The sequence below is a fragment of the Struthio camelus genome, chromosome 11 (genome assembly GCF_040807025.1).
Source record: "Struthio camelus isolate bStrCam1 chromosome 11, bStrCam1.hap1, whole genome shotgun sequence".
Taxonomy (NCBI): Eukaryota; Metazoa; Chordata; class Aves; order Struthioniformes; family Struthionidae; genus Struthio; species Struthio camelus.
Genome location: NC_090952.1, coordinates 20874314 through 20885111, shown reverse-complemented (window position 1 = coordinate 20885111; position 10798 = coordinate 20874314). Strand labels below are relative to the sequence as shown.

At 36.5% G+C, this 10798-nt stretch overlaps 1 long non-coding RNA gene across 1 annotated transcript in view; it reads left to right on the top strand.

Annotated features, from left to right (window-relative positions):
- Positions 1-9213: 9213 nt before the first annotated feature.
- LOC138068755 (uncharacterized) overlaps positions 9214-10798 on the top strand; it is a 97796-nt gene continuing 96211 nt past the window's right edge. The window contains exon 1 of the long non-coding RNA XR_011143496.1: positions 9214-9439. This is a non-coding gene — a long non-coding RNA (uncharacterized lncRNA). The remainder of the gene's footprint in view (positions 9440-10798) is intronic.

Here is a 10798-nt window from a genome sequence, read left to right as displayed (position 1 = left end):
TAGCTGGGATGAGGAACTGCTAAAATACTTGGCATAAGAGCGCGGAGAGCTTTTCTTGTCCAAAGTTGAATGGTTTAATTTGGAAGCAATTGTCTTAGGAAAATTTGCATTTAAAGTAGCTGTTACACATGCATAGGGGAAGCTGGAATTGCTCCTTCCACTTTCAGCTGTTATCCATAACGTACTGGGATGCTTCTGGGACTTTGATCAAGTGCCTGTTTGAGCACTCTTGAAAAATGCCATTTGGTCAAGGTAAAAAGCAGATGAATATTTTTTTTTTTTTTCCCCTCCTCTTGCTGTATTAGATGGCATGACTGTCAGCAAGATCTGATTACATGAATTCCTTGCACTTCATAAAATTACACTGAACTTACTTTTCTACAAGACATTTATAAAGGAATGTAAAATTACCCTGTCAAAAAGGAAGCTTTGCCTGTCTTTAGGAATTAAAAGTGATCAAAACAAGAACAAGTGACTTGCAGTTGCAAAAAATGTTGATTGTTAGTTGTACTCCTTAACGGTGGTGAACAGATTATTATTAATTTTTTAATTGAAAAAGTTCTTGTCAGATTAATGTAGCTACAAAGCAACATTAGATGTTGCTGAAGGGAAGACAGTGAGAATGCCAGAACTGAATTTGAATGTGTAGAGGAGGCTGTGTACATTGCTTGTATAAAAAAAACTAAATGATCTCTTTAAACTTTTGCTAGTAAACTTTTGCTGCACGCTTTCAGGTGTTCTGCCAGTTAACTCCAGAAACTGCAATTGGTGAAGCTGTTTTTTATTTGTATATGTAAAAAGATGGAGGTCGTCTTAAAATACTCACACAGTTACGGAATAGATTATGTCCTGGAAAATATTAGTTCATTAAGTATTTGGATTTGTAGTAATAATTTACCTCTAATGTCTTTAAGAAACAAAAAAGCACATACTGAACTTTTGTAGGCATGTATGTAAGCCTTGTCAGGTTTTATATGTAGGTATGTCAGAGACCTGATCGTTTTAAGAAGTTTTAGGGGAGTGAAATAGTGCTTATATAATGGAAAAACCTTTTTTGAAGGAGGGTGATACAATTTCTCTGAAAAGGAATATTGTAATCTGAAGAATGTAGGTCAGTCTTAAGTCAACTGACTTGAACTAAATTTTACCATTTTTAAATGTCAAGACTGTACTTCAGGCAGACTCTCTGGAGTCTAATAGTCTTCTGCTTGGTACTGACAGGTCTGTCTTCAGTGTGAATAAAGTCCACTAAAGTTCTGTGGGATTAGGGCTCTCGCATGTTTTTAGAGAAATGTTAACAATTTAATACAAGAAAATAGAGAAATGATACATAGGACATGAAGATTTAAAAACAAAAAAAATCCACTAACTACATAGACTTGTGCTGTAATTACAGTTGCGTTCTTTTCATAAGGAAGTGTCAAAACCCTGGAATTTATATTTGCCAGTTCAGTTCTAGTAAGTGAATGACAGTTTTGCTGCATGATCTTACTTGGTAATGGGAAGTAACAATTCCATTCTACTTGCACAAATTATTAGTATGGTAGCTTTCTGTCACTGTGAAAGTACTGTGTTGGTGGTGGCTTTTTTCTAGTTTGCTGTAACTCATCCTCTATTGCCTGTATTAAATAGCTCCTAAGACATGAAGTTGCTAGCAATGGAGTGAATACATCCAGATCTATGACATAACTGCGTTTTTTTGTATATCACTTTTGTTGAGGCTAGGGAAGCACTTGAAAACATGGCTACAGCTAGGCCTGCTTAAGAAAGCCCTTCAAAATGTTGTGTGTTCTCTTTTACTTAGCAAGATTTGAGAATTTACTGTGTTGAATCTTAGCAGAAAATACCCTTTTTCTGAAAGAGTATTACTGGATACTTTGACTTTTCCCTACCAATATTCAGCATGCCGCAAATGTTGACTTTTTTGTAAGGATGGTATAGTCTTTTGTATTGTGGGGCTATTAAGCTGAGGGATTCTTTCTTGCTCAGTTCATAATTCCTGATTAAAAACTTTAGTTCTTCACTTTACTCCTCTTTTTAAGAATAAATTGTCTGATTCCCTCCCATCCCATCCCCCCAGGCAAATGGATTTAACAATGGATGACACTTATTGGGGTGTTGCTTGTTCTGTTCAGTCTTTTTTTTTTAATTTTTTTTATTTTTTTAAGTGCATGCCATCCTGTTCTGGTGCTGTTTTATAGTTTTATTTTTCACCCCACCCTAGTACGTCAGAAGGTGGAATCTTAACTTTGCTGCTTTTAGCAATAAGCCTGAGAACAGTTATTACTCTCTTCCTCTATAGTGTGAAAACTAGGCATGTATTTCCGTAAGTTCTCTTCATTCTTCTGGGCTTTTTATGACCTGGACTGTAGAAGAGGCGGTGAGACTGTTCCTTGGATAGAATTTTTGAACTAACTAATGAGAGTTCTGGAGTAGGCTGCAGTCGTAAATACGTTTGCCGGCTTAACTTCTGGACAAGTAAACATGCCCTTAACTTTTGAGGATGATAAGTTGGTTCCTGTCGTCTTTTCTCACGTAGCTTAATCTCTCTCCTATACCATCAAATGACAATCTCATACATTATTAATCCTATTTAACATTAAGCTGTGCAGAAAGTTCTGCTGGCTGCCAAAATGTAAAATTATCAGAGCATTGCACATGGTTTGCACTGTGTTGCTTGACGACTTCTGGTTTGTGTTTTTTTTTTTTTTTTTTTCCTCCTCAGGAAAGCAGAGGAACTGTGAACAGGTAACGTTGTCCTTAGTTTGATACTTGATCTCTGCCCACGTTTAGAGGGAAGGAAATTCTTCAGGAAAAAAATAAGGAATACCTAAAAAGAGCGTAGGAAGGTAGCTGTTGATGTGTTAAGAGAGGACATATTGTGTGGTGGTTCAGGACAACGTTCATCCTTTTGAGAGAACCAGTTTTTGCACCTTGAACAGTTGAAAGATTTTTACCAGTGCTGGAGTTTAATGTGTCTGTGACATGTGGTGAAGCTGCTGAACTTGTCGGTAGTTACCCTGTAATCTTTTAAAGAATTACTGTACTTTAACAAGGATGAAAGCTTCTAGTTTACTGCGTGTTGGGTGTGCGCTCTGGGTCATTGCTGAACCTCCTTCGAAGGAGGAGAAGGAGACTCTACCTTGCTTAGGATTAATCGAACAAGATCTGCCTGTCCTTGCAAGCAGACGAGAACAAGGTGGTAAGCAGGGAGCTCAGCTGGGGGAGGTGCCTGCCTGGAGCGGAGAGCGCAGTGGGAAGCAGATGCGAGGTGACGGGAGGATTAAGAAGCCTGTCTGTGTGGAGCTTGCTTTGAGCCTTTGAGGTTTCCTGAGCTGGAAGGAAGGACTGGAGGAAAGGATGCACCCTACAAGCTCTCCGCGGGCAGAGGGAGGAACGCTTTAAAACGTCGTGCTTTGACTTCTGACGTGTAGTCATTCTAAGCTTCTCTGTATTTTGATTTTTCTTGTTCTAGTTAGTTTTCTAAATTCTCATAAAACAACTGGAGTTTGTACTCTTCAGTGTGCTGGCAGAAAGCAGAGGGGAAAGTAGCTATACTTGAGGCAGTGGCTGGCTGGGAGCCCCATCTCATGCAAAACAAAACTTGTCTTCCAAGAGGGCTGGCTCACAATATTTGTATCAAAATTGTATTATGACCAGTGAAAGATTACTCAGCTGTTGGCACTAAGCCATTTATTTACTGAGTAAGTTGAGAAGTCTTTGTGTTGTTTCAAGATACAGAGAGCATCCCAGGGTCACATACTTGGACTATACTAAAGAAATTAAAAAAAAAAAAAAAAAAAACACTTTTCTTCAGGGATTTTTTATCATTTGCTTAAAACATAAAAATGAGAATATTGTATTGGAATCATAATATAAAATAGCGAGAAAGTGGGGCAGTCTATATGAAGCGCACAAAGAACATAACTGCCTAACAACTTTTTATTTTTGAAGCTGTTTGTAATATTCCAAATCCTGTTTGTTGTATATTTTAAGCCATGCTGCCTTTATGTGCACAAACTGTTACAGTATTCTCTCCCAAGTATTGACAGGGGGCTTGAAGTAGTGGGTAAAATGGGTCTGCATAGTGCCTTTTCTTGTCTTAGGATTCTTGCAAGTCTGGCCTGTACTCACCAGGGAGTTAAGCTGGCCGCGGAAGTGCTGTGATAGAGATGACTGCCTGAACACCTTTCTGCTTTTCTAAGTGAATACTCTCATGTATGCACCTATCTCTATCTAGAGGGCTGAACATAATTGACAGGTACGAGCCTCTTGTCTCTACAAGTAAAAGTTAATAGCACAAACCAAGTTCTCTGACACAATGGTGGAAGTCCACATCTCTGCCCTATTTTTCAATTGCTGTCTAGAATAAGGAGGTTTAGTGTGTAAACAGAAACATCTGGCTATTGTAGATTTCTTTATTTTAGGGAATCTGACGAATATTTAATAGACCTGGTTGAGGGTAGATTTCTTCTTTGTCCCTGTTACGCTTAGTTATTATTTCTGTCTAGTGCTAAAAGTTATATGGATTTAGGTTGTACTTATTTTTACTAGGATCGTGTTTGTACAGATCTATGTTGGTTAATTTTCATAGTCTTGTTTTTGCATTTTGTCCATTACAGTGCATTTAACATTCTGTTACCAGAGTACTGTATAGTTTCTTCCCTGGGTTTAAATTCTAAAACTTATGGAAATAAGTGAAATGGTATGGAAAATAAAACGCTAAAATCTGTTTCAGAATATAAATAACTGAACTTCTCTGGTTTATGAATCAGTTAATTACAGGTAGAATTTTTATCAGACCTTACTGCTTGGTTTTTATTTCTGTAGCCATAAAAGCTTCAGTTATTCATTCTAAATCCAGTGAAAAATAGTTTCCAGGCAAGCTAATAAATTTTAAGCATAGTTTCTAAATCCTTTAACTGCTTTTGTAAGACAGATGTTTAGAATAAATATTTCTCATGTAAAAGCAGATATTGCTAATGTATAATAGAAGCTAGATAAAAATGCAGGAAACTCTTGATTTTGACTCCAGAGAATCGGTGTTAATAAGTCAGATAAGTCACTTTTATTTAGGCAATACAAAAAAGCGTATTTTTTTTTGCTATACCAGCTGTCATAAAACTTTGGAGAAAAAGGTTGTTTCCAAGGTTTCCTGGGGGAATATTTCACAGAAGTGTTTTAACCTTTACAGCTTATAAAACCAATTGGCTTCCTTTTCCCCATAAACTATTTTCTGGCTGTGATTCTTCTCGGCAAAGCTTTAGTTGTGAGGAAAAATACCTGTTCTGAAGAAAATAGCCGGACTGCCCTCTGGTGGTTTTGGTTATCAGAGATGACTCTTCAGAAAAGAATCTCTCTTAGAGTGAATTATATAATTTGAAGTTTAATATGCTAACAAAAGTATTACCTAGTAGTTAACAAATGTGCTTCAATGATGTATGCATTTTAAGAAGCACAAGAGATCCTACTAGAGAGACTTGCCTGTCTACTGTTTTTTCTTTAGTTTTGATGAAAGACCTCTTGCCCTTTGCCTGTTTGAATTATTTTGCGGGCATTTAGTGCTAGATCAGGAGACATTGTTTTTATGGTAAATATCTCACTTATTTCTTTTGACAGTATTTTCTGTATTAAAAATAAATGCTGAGCGGAGTGGTGTCACCAAGGACCAAGAGAAAGATGTAGAGCAACGTAACCATTGAACTTAACATTAGCACAGTCCGAAAATGTTTCGGGCAATAAAGAGCTGGGACAGTAATGTATTGTTAATAATGTTAAATTTGATTTATTAGACGCCACCAAAAGAGCAACTTAAAACTAGTGAAGAGGCTCATATGAGAAGGTGTAGGGAATCTGAATATTCTGTACTACTAAATTTCGTACTACTAAATAAATGGACCTACGCTGCAGGAACTTCCTAGTAAATTGTCATGTTGTCATAGCCAGTATTTAAAGTATTATTTTATGTGTATGTGTCTGTTCTGCTATATCTGCTACCGGTCAATAGGAAGTATGAAGGTCTCCGTAAAGAGGTGTCTTTTGCCTGATACTGACCATAATGTACATGCAGAAGATAGACAATGTCAGTATATGCTCCTGATGCCTTTTCTGTTTTTATAGTTAATCTTCATTTTTAGTTGCTAGAAATCAACGTTTCTTTTTTCTCCTGTCTATCCAACTTTTTGTAACCTCCCACAGGGTGTTTTGTTTTTCATCAGGCACTGAGACTTACACTGGTGAGAGTGAAGGATTTTAGGATTTTTTTTGTTTCTGCTAGTGTGACATAGCAGAAATGACATCATAAATTGTATCCTGAAATCGGAACACCCCAGAAATGCTCTGGTCTTCAGTATTGACGCTCTCTTGAAAACTCCTCCTATTAAGAAAAAAAACCACGTTTCTATCTGATTCAAATTACTGTCCAAAAATAATGTAATTCTATAGCTGTAGATCTTACTAATTTACTATTTGCTGTACAGCGCATAAAGAAATTGCTGAAATTGTAGCAGCGCAGTGTCAACTTCAGTCTGTGAACTTGCATGGAGGTTATTGTAGTAACAAACACCATTTTCTGTGATAAAGCTGTGGAGCTACAGCTGAAAAGAAAATAACTTTGTAGCAAGGTAGGTTAAGGTGTACTTTACAACAAGGTGAATATTTGCAAGGTAAACACTTAAGTAAGTCAGCAGAAAAGTTAGGTAATAAGATCATACTTTTGTCTGGATAACAGCCTTGCAAAGATGCTGAAGAAAGGAAACTGGTAACTGATGAGTGTGACACAAATTGAGGTATATTAGTCATAACTGAAGGGATAAGCATAAACAGAGATGGCAGCAGTGCTCAAGGCCAGTGTTATATAGATGGTAGCAGAAGAATCTTGGATCAGCGAATTAAGATCAAGTTTTTGAAGATACTAACCATTGGGCAAGATTTATGGAACTCGGTGTGAAGTCCTAGCGCACAGAGGCCCTTTGGTCTCTATGCTGTTTAAACTCTCAAATATGTAAGCTCAGATGTTTCCTCTGAATGAATTTCTGTGTGCTAGTGCTGTAGCTCTGCTTTCATTTAAGTGTCCAGAAGACTGCTGATGCTTAGTATAAGTGTTTAGTGTAAGATGATAACTTCTTAAAGCACAGAAATTAATAAATACTGTCCACCTCCGGAGACTTTTTCCACTTTGGTTTCAATTTTCTTTTGCATGATTTTTTACATTTCTAGGTAGTTTTTTAAAATTATGACCTAATAGGTAGTGAACTCAGACTTAAAATAAACATCTAATTAATGCTTTAGCCAGCAGTCCAGGACCATCACTAGTAGTCCAAAATTTTAGGAACCATTCATAAGTTTGTATATATTCTCATAAAGGTTTAATGAAAATGGGAGATGAAAAAAGCATAGCAGTTCTATTCCAGCTAAAATTTTGATGTGGCTTTTTGAAATGATGGAAAAGGCATCATGAATACATACTCCTATTCTCAGTGTCTCATTACATCCCCTTTATGGAGGGAATGGAATGTATTTATTTGGAACATATAAATATATATATTTTGTGTGTGTATATATATATAAATACTTTTAACAGCCTTCAAGAATTCTTTTGGTGCCTTTAATAAAATAAAAATAATTATTTTGAAGTTGAACTTGTTCACTGGCTTGAAGTTGTTAATGTGAGGTTGATTTCCTGCATTTCCATAGTCAGCCTAGGTGACTAACACAGTTAAATGGTTTGCAAGGATAGCATTTGAATTAGCTGGCAGCTTAATTCTGAAACTTGCCTTTTGATTCTCTATATGACTCTGATTAGGAATTAATAAAAGGGATGAAGTAAAAGAGGCCAGTCTTCCATTGTTGCTTGAGTCTAGTATACCTACTTTTCAAGAGCAGCTTTGAGGAAGTAAAGAAATGTTAGAAACACAATGTTAGAAAACAGGAACTGGGAGAACTTGTTTTATTTGTCCTTTGAGTCTTTTCCCCTCTCAGCAATAAAACTTTCAGGATTGTGTTTGCTTTAGATGCTGCTTAAAGTATTAGTGACATGCTTTAGTATATTGATAGTGACATGCTTTAATCACGTCACTGTTTGCATACCTTTTTTTTTTTATTGGGATAAATTAAACAGGGAACCTGGATTTTTTTAATTAAGAACCAAGGATGTAGTCTGTAGTGGCCTTCAGGGCACTCAGTTTCTAGCAAATGCTCTTTGGTGTTGATGGCCAGTTGAATTTCGAGCTCTGTTTATCATTTTCACTTAGTATTTGCAATCACTCTCCTTATTTCTGTAATAAAACTGCATATACGTTTCATGTTCGCAGTGTGGTAGATACCTGAAAGAGAAACACATAAAATAGGAACTAGTATTGTTTATGTAATTTCAGTGTTCACCTTAATTCAGTTTGATTCTAGACATCTGTCCTAAAATATTGGCTATGTTCTTTGCAAGTTCTTGTTTCCCATTGACATCTCTGATCTCTTCAGATGTGCTGCTCTAAATCTCTAAAGAGAGCTAAGCTACAGATTAAAACCTTTCCTTCATAAAAATGTTGGACTCCTGATGATAACCAATTAAATATACAAACTGGAAGTAGGAGTAAAGTAACCAAAAAGTTAGTTTAAAAATAAGATTTAAAGAACTCAAATCGTTATTGACTAGCCCTTCTTCAGGGACATTAAGAATGTATTTGATAGTTGCCAAGGAAACATAACTTTCCCAGTGACAGTATGCATTGCACATAATCAGTAACTGAAGTAATTCTGACAATGACTAAGCCACTTCAGCATACCTATTCTTCATCCAGCCTCTGCAAAAATTACCAATGTGTTTATATCGAGCTAGATTAATACCCACTGTAATATGCTGCACAGTTAGTACTTCATATCTGAAGTTGCAATTCAATTCAAAACAAAAGCAGGACATCAGTTTCTCCTGATTGCAAAATGGTCTTTTTGCAATGAAACGGGCAATAGTTGCATGCCTGACCTGCCGTCCTTGATTAAATGTAAAGCATTTTGGAGTACTACAGCCTCAAAAGTTGGGTTATGTTTATGGTTCATATTGGTGTAGTGCAAAAATACTGAGTTCAATCTAGAAAGCCTAAAATAGCAGCAGAAAGTTTTCCAGTGCTTAGTATAGTTTAGCTTGTGCATTTAGAACTCTATACCACTATAGCAAATATAGCACAAGATGTCATTTGTTGTTTCTCTCCCCTGCTTTAGGGTGAGATGGAGATGTCGCATGCTGAAGAAATCCCCTACTTGGATAAGGCGCAAGTCCAGCGATCAACTTAATTAACCACAATCCATTTGAAATATGAAGATTTCATATATTATTAAGATTAGTGCAAGGTATCAAATGATGGTAATGGGAGATTTAAGAGATACCTAATCAAAATTGCCAAAATGAGTCCTCTGCCAAAATAAGTGACCTGGAGTTCTTGCAATGGTAGGTAAGGTTTAAAAAGGTGGTGGTGGGTAGAGGGAATGCCTGTAACAGTGCCATGTGTAATGTCAGAAAGATGGAGGGATTTCCAACTCGGTTTTCCTTAGTACTATAAATGGTTCAGGGTGACATCATCTGTGCAGAACTTTGTTAGATATAATGAATATTTGAAAGCCAGACTGGTAGTGAAAGTATTTACATGTAGTTAAGTAGTACTTTATGCAATACCCTTTAAAGCTATTAACATTGAGCCTGTGAAAAAACGTGGAATGCAGGTTACAAATGAGAAAAGATTATCTTTGAAAATCTGTATTTGACAGTGAAACTGCTGTAGCTGTGACTCTAAAAGCAGTGGCTAATGGAAATGCTTGCAACACTATTAGATGTGTAATGTGGTGTTTGGTAAAGTGCTTGGATGAGGTATCTGCACAGGATCGTGGGATCTGTAAGGGTGAGCCCTCACTACTTATTCCCAGTCCGGAAAGTAACTTTCACTGCTGAGCAAGTAGTACCAATCTACATGTGATACAGAGCTGCAGAGTGTGAGCACGGGCCACTTGTCTCTGGTCTTAATTACACGAATTCAAGTAAATAGATGATATATGAATTTAAGATTTCCCGAGAAATATTGGAAAGACTGAGTAATGGTTATTTCTTGCCAAATAACACGTTTGCACAAATTTCACCTTGCCTCCAGAACTGATTCTTCCACATTAAAGAGACTGTTTTATAATTTAGCAGGACATAATTCTCATTTCATTTTGTTGTTGTCGTGTGGATGATTTTTAAACAGGTCTTGCTAAGAAATGAAAGCTAATGATTTCAGCCACTGTTCAGTTAAATGATCACAAAAGATGTCTTTTTACACTGTCAGTTAATGCATGCTGTTGTCATACCTTATATAAAATGATTACTTCCCCCCCTTCTATATTAATCTCCTCTTTTATAAAATCAATTATAGTGTAAGTTCAGTGAAGACCTCCTAGTTTTGTAATCTGCATGAAATATGCTTGTATCCATTATCCAAGTACTATCTGGAAGTTGATCACAGCTCTTACTTGCTCCTGTGTCACTGTGAATCCAGATACCTGGTGGCCAAAATGTCATCCCAAAGGGGAGAAGGAAGTGACTGAGAATGGTTTGAATAAAGTATGAACCTCATCTTTATGGAGGAGGAATCAGGAAGAGATCTAAATCATGTAAAGCCTTTCCTGAGGCACAAAATCTAGCTAGAATTAAATTATTCAGAAAGCTATAACTTTGTGTGAAATTACGCAGTGCAAATAGCATGACTTTAGTCAGACATCCCTGATTTTGGGTTTTTTTGTTTTGTTTTTTTTTGTACTGGCAAAAAAGAAGAAG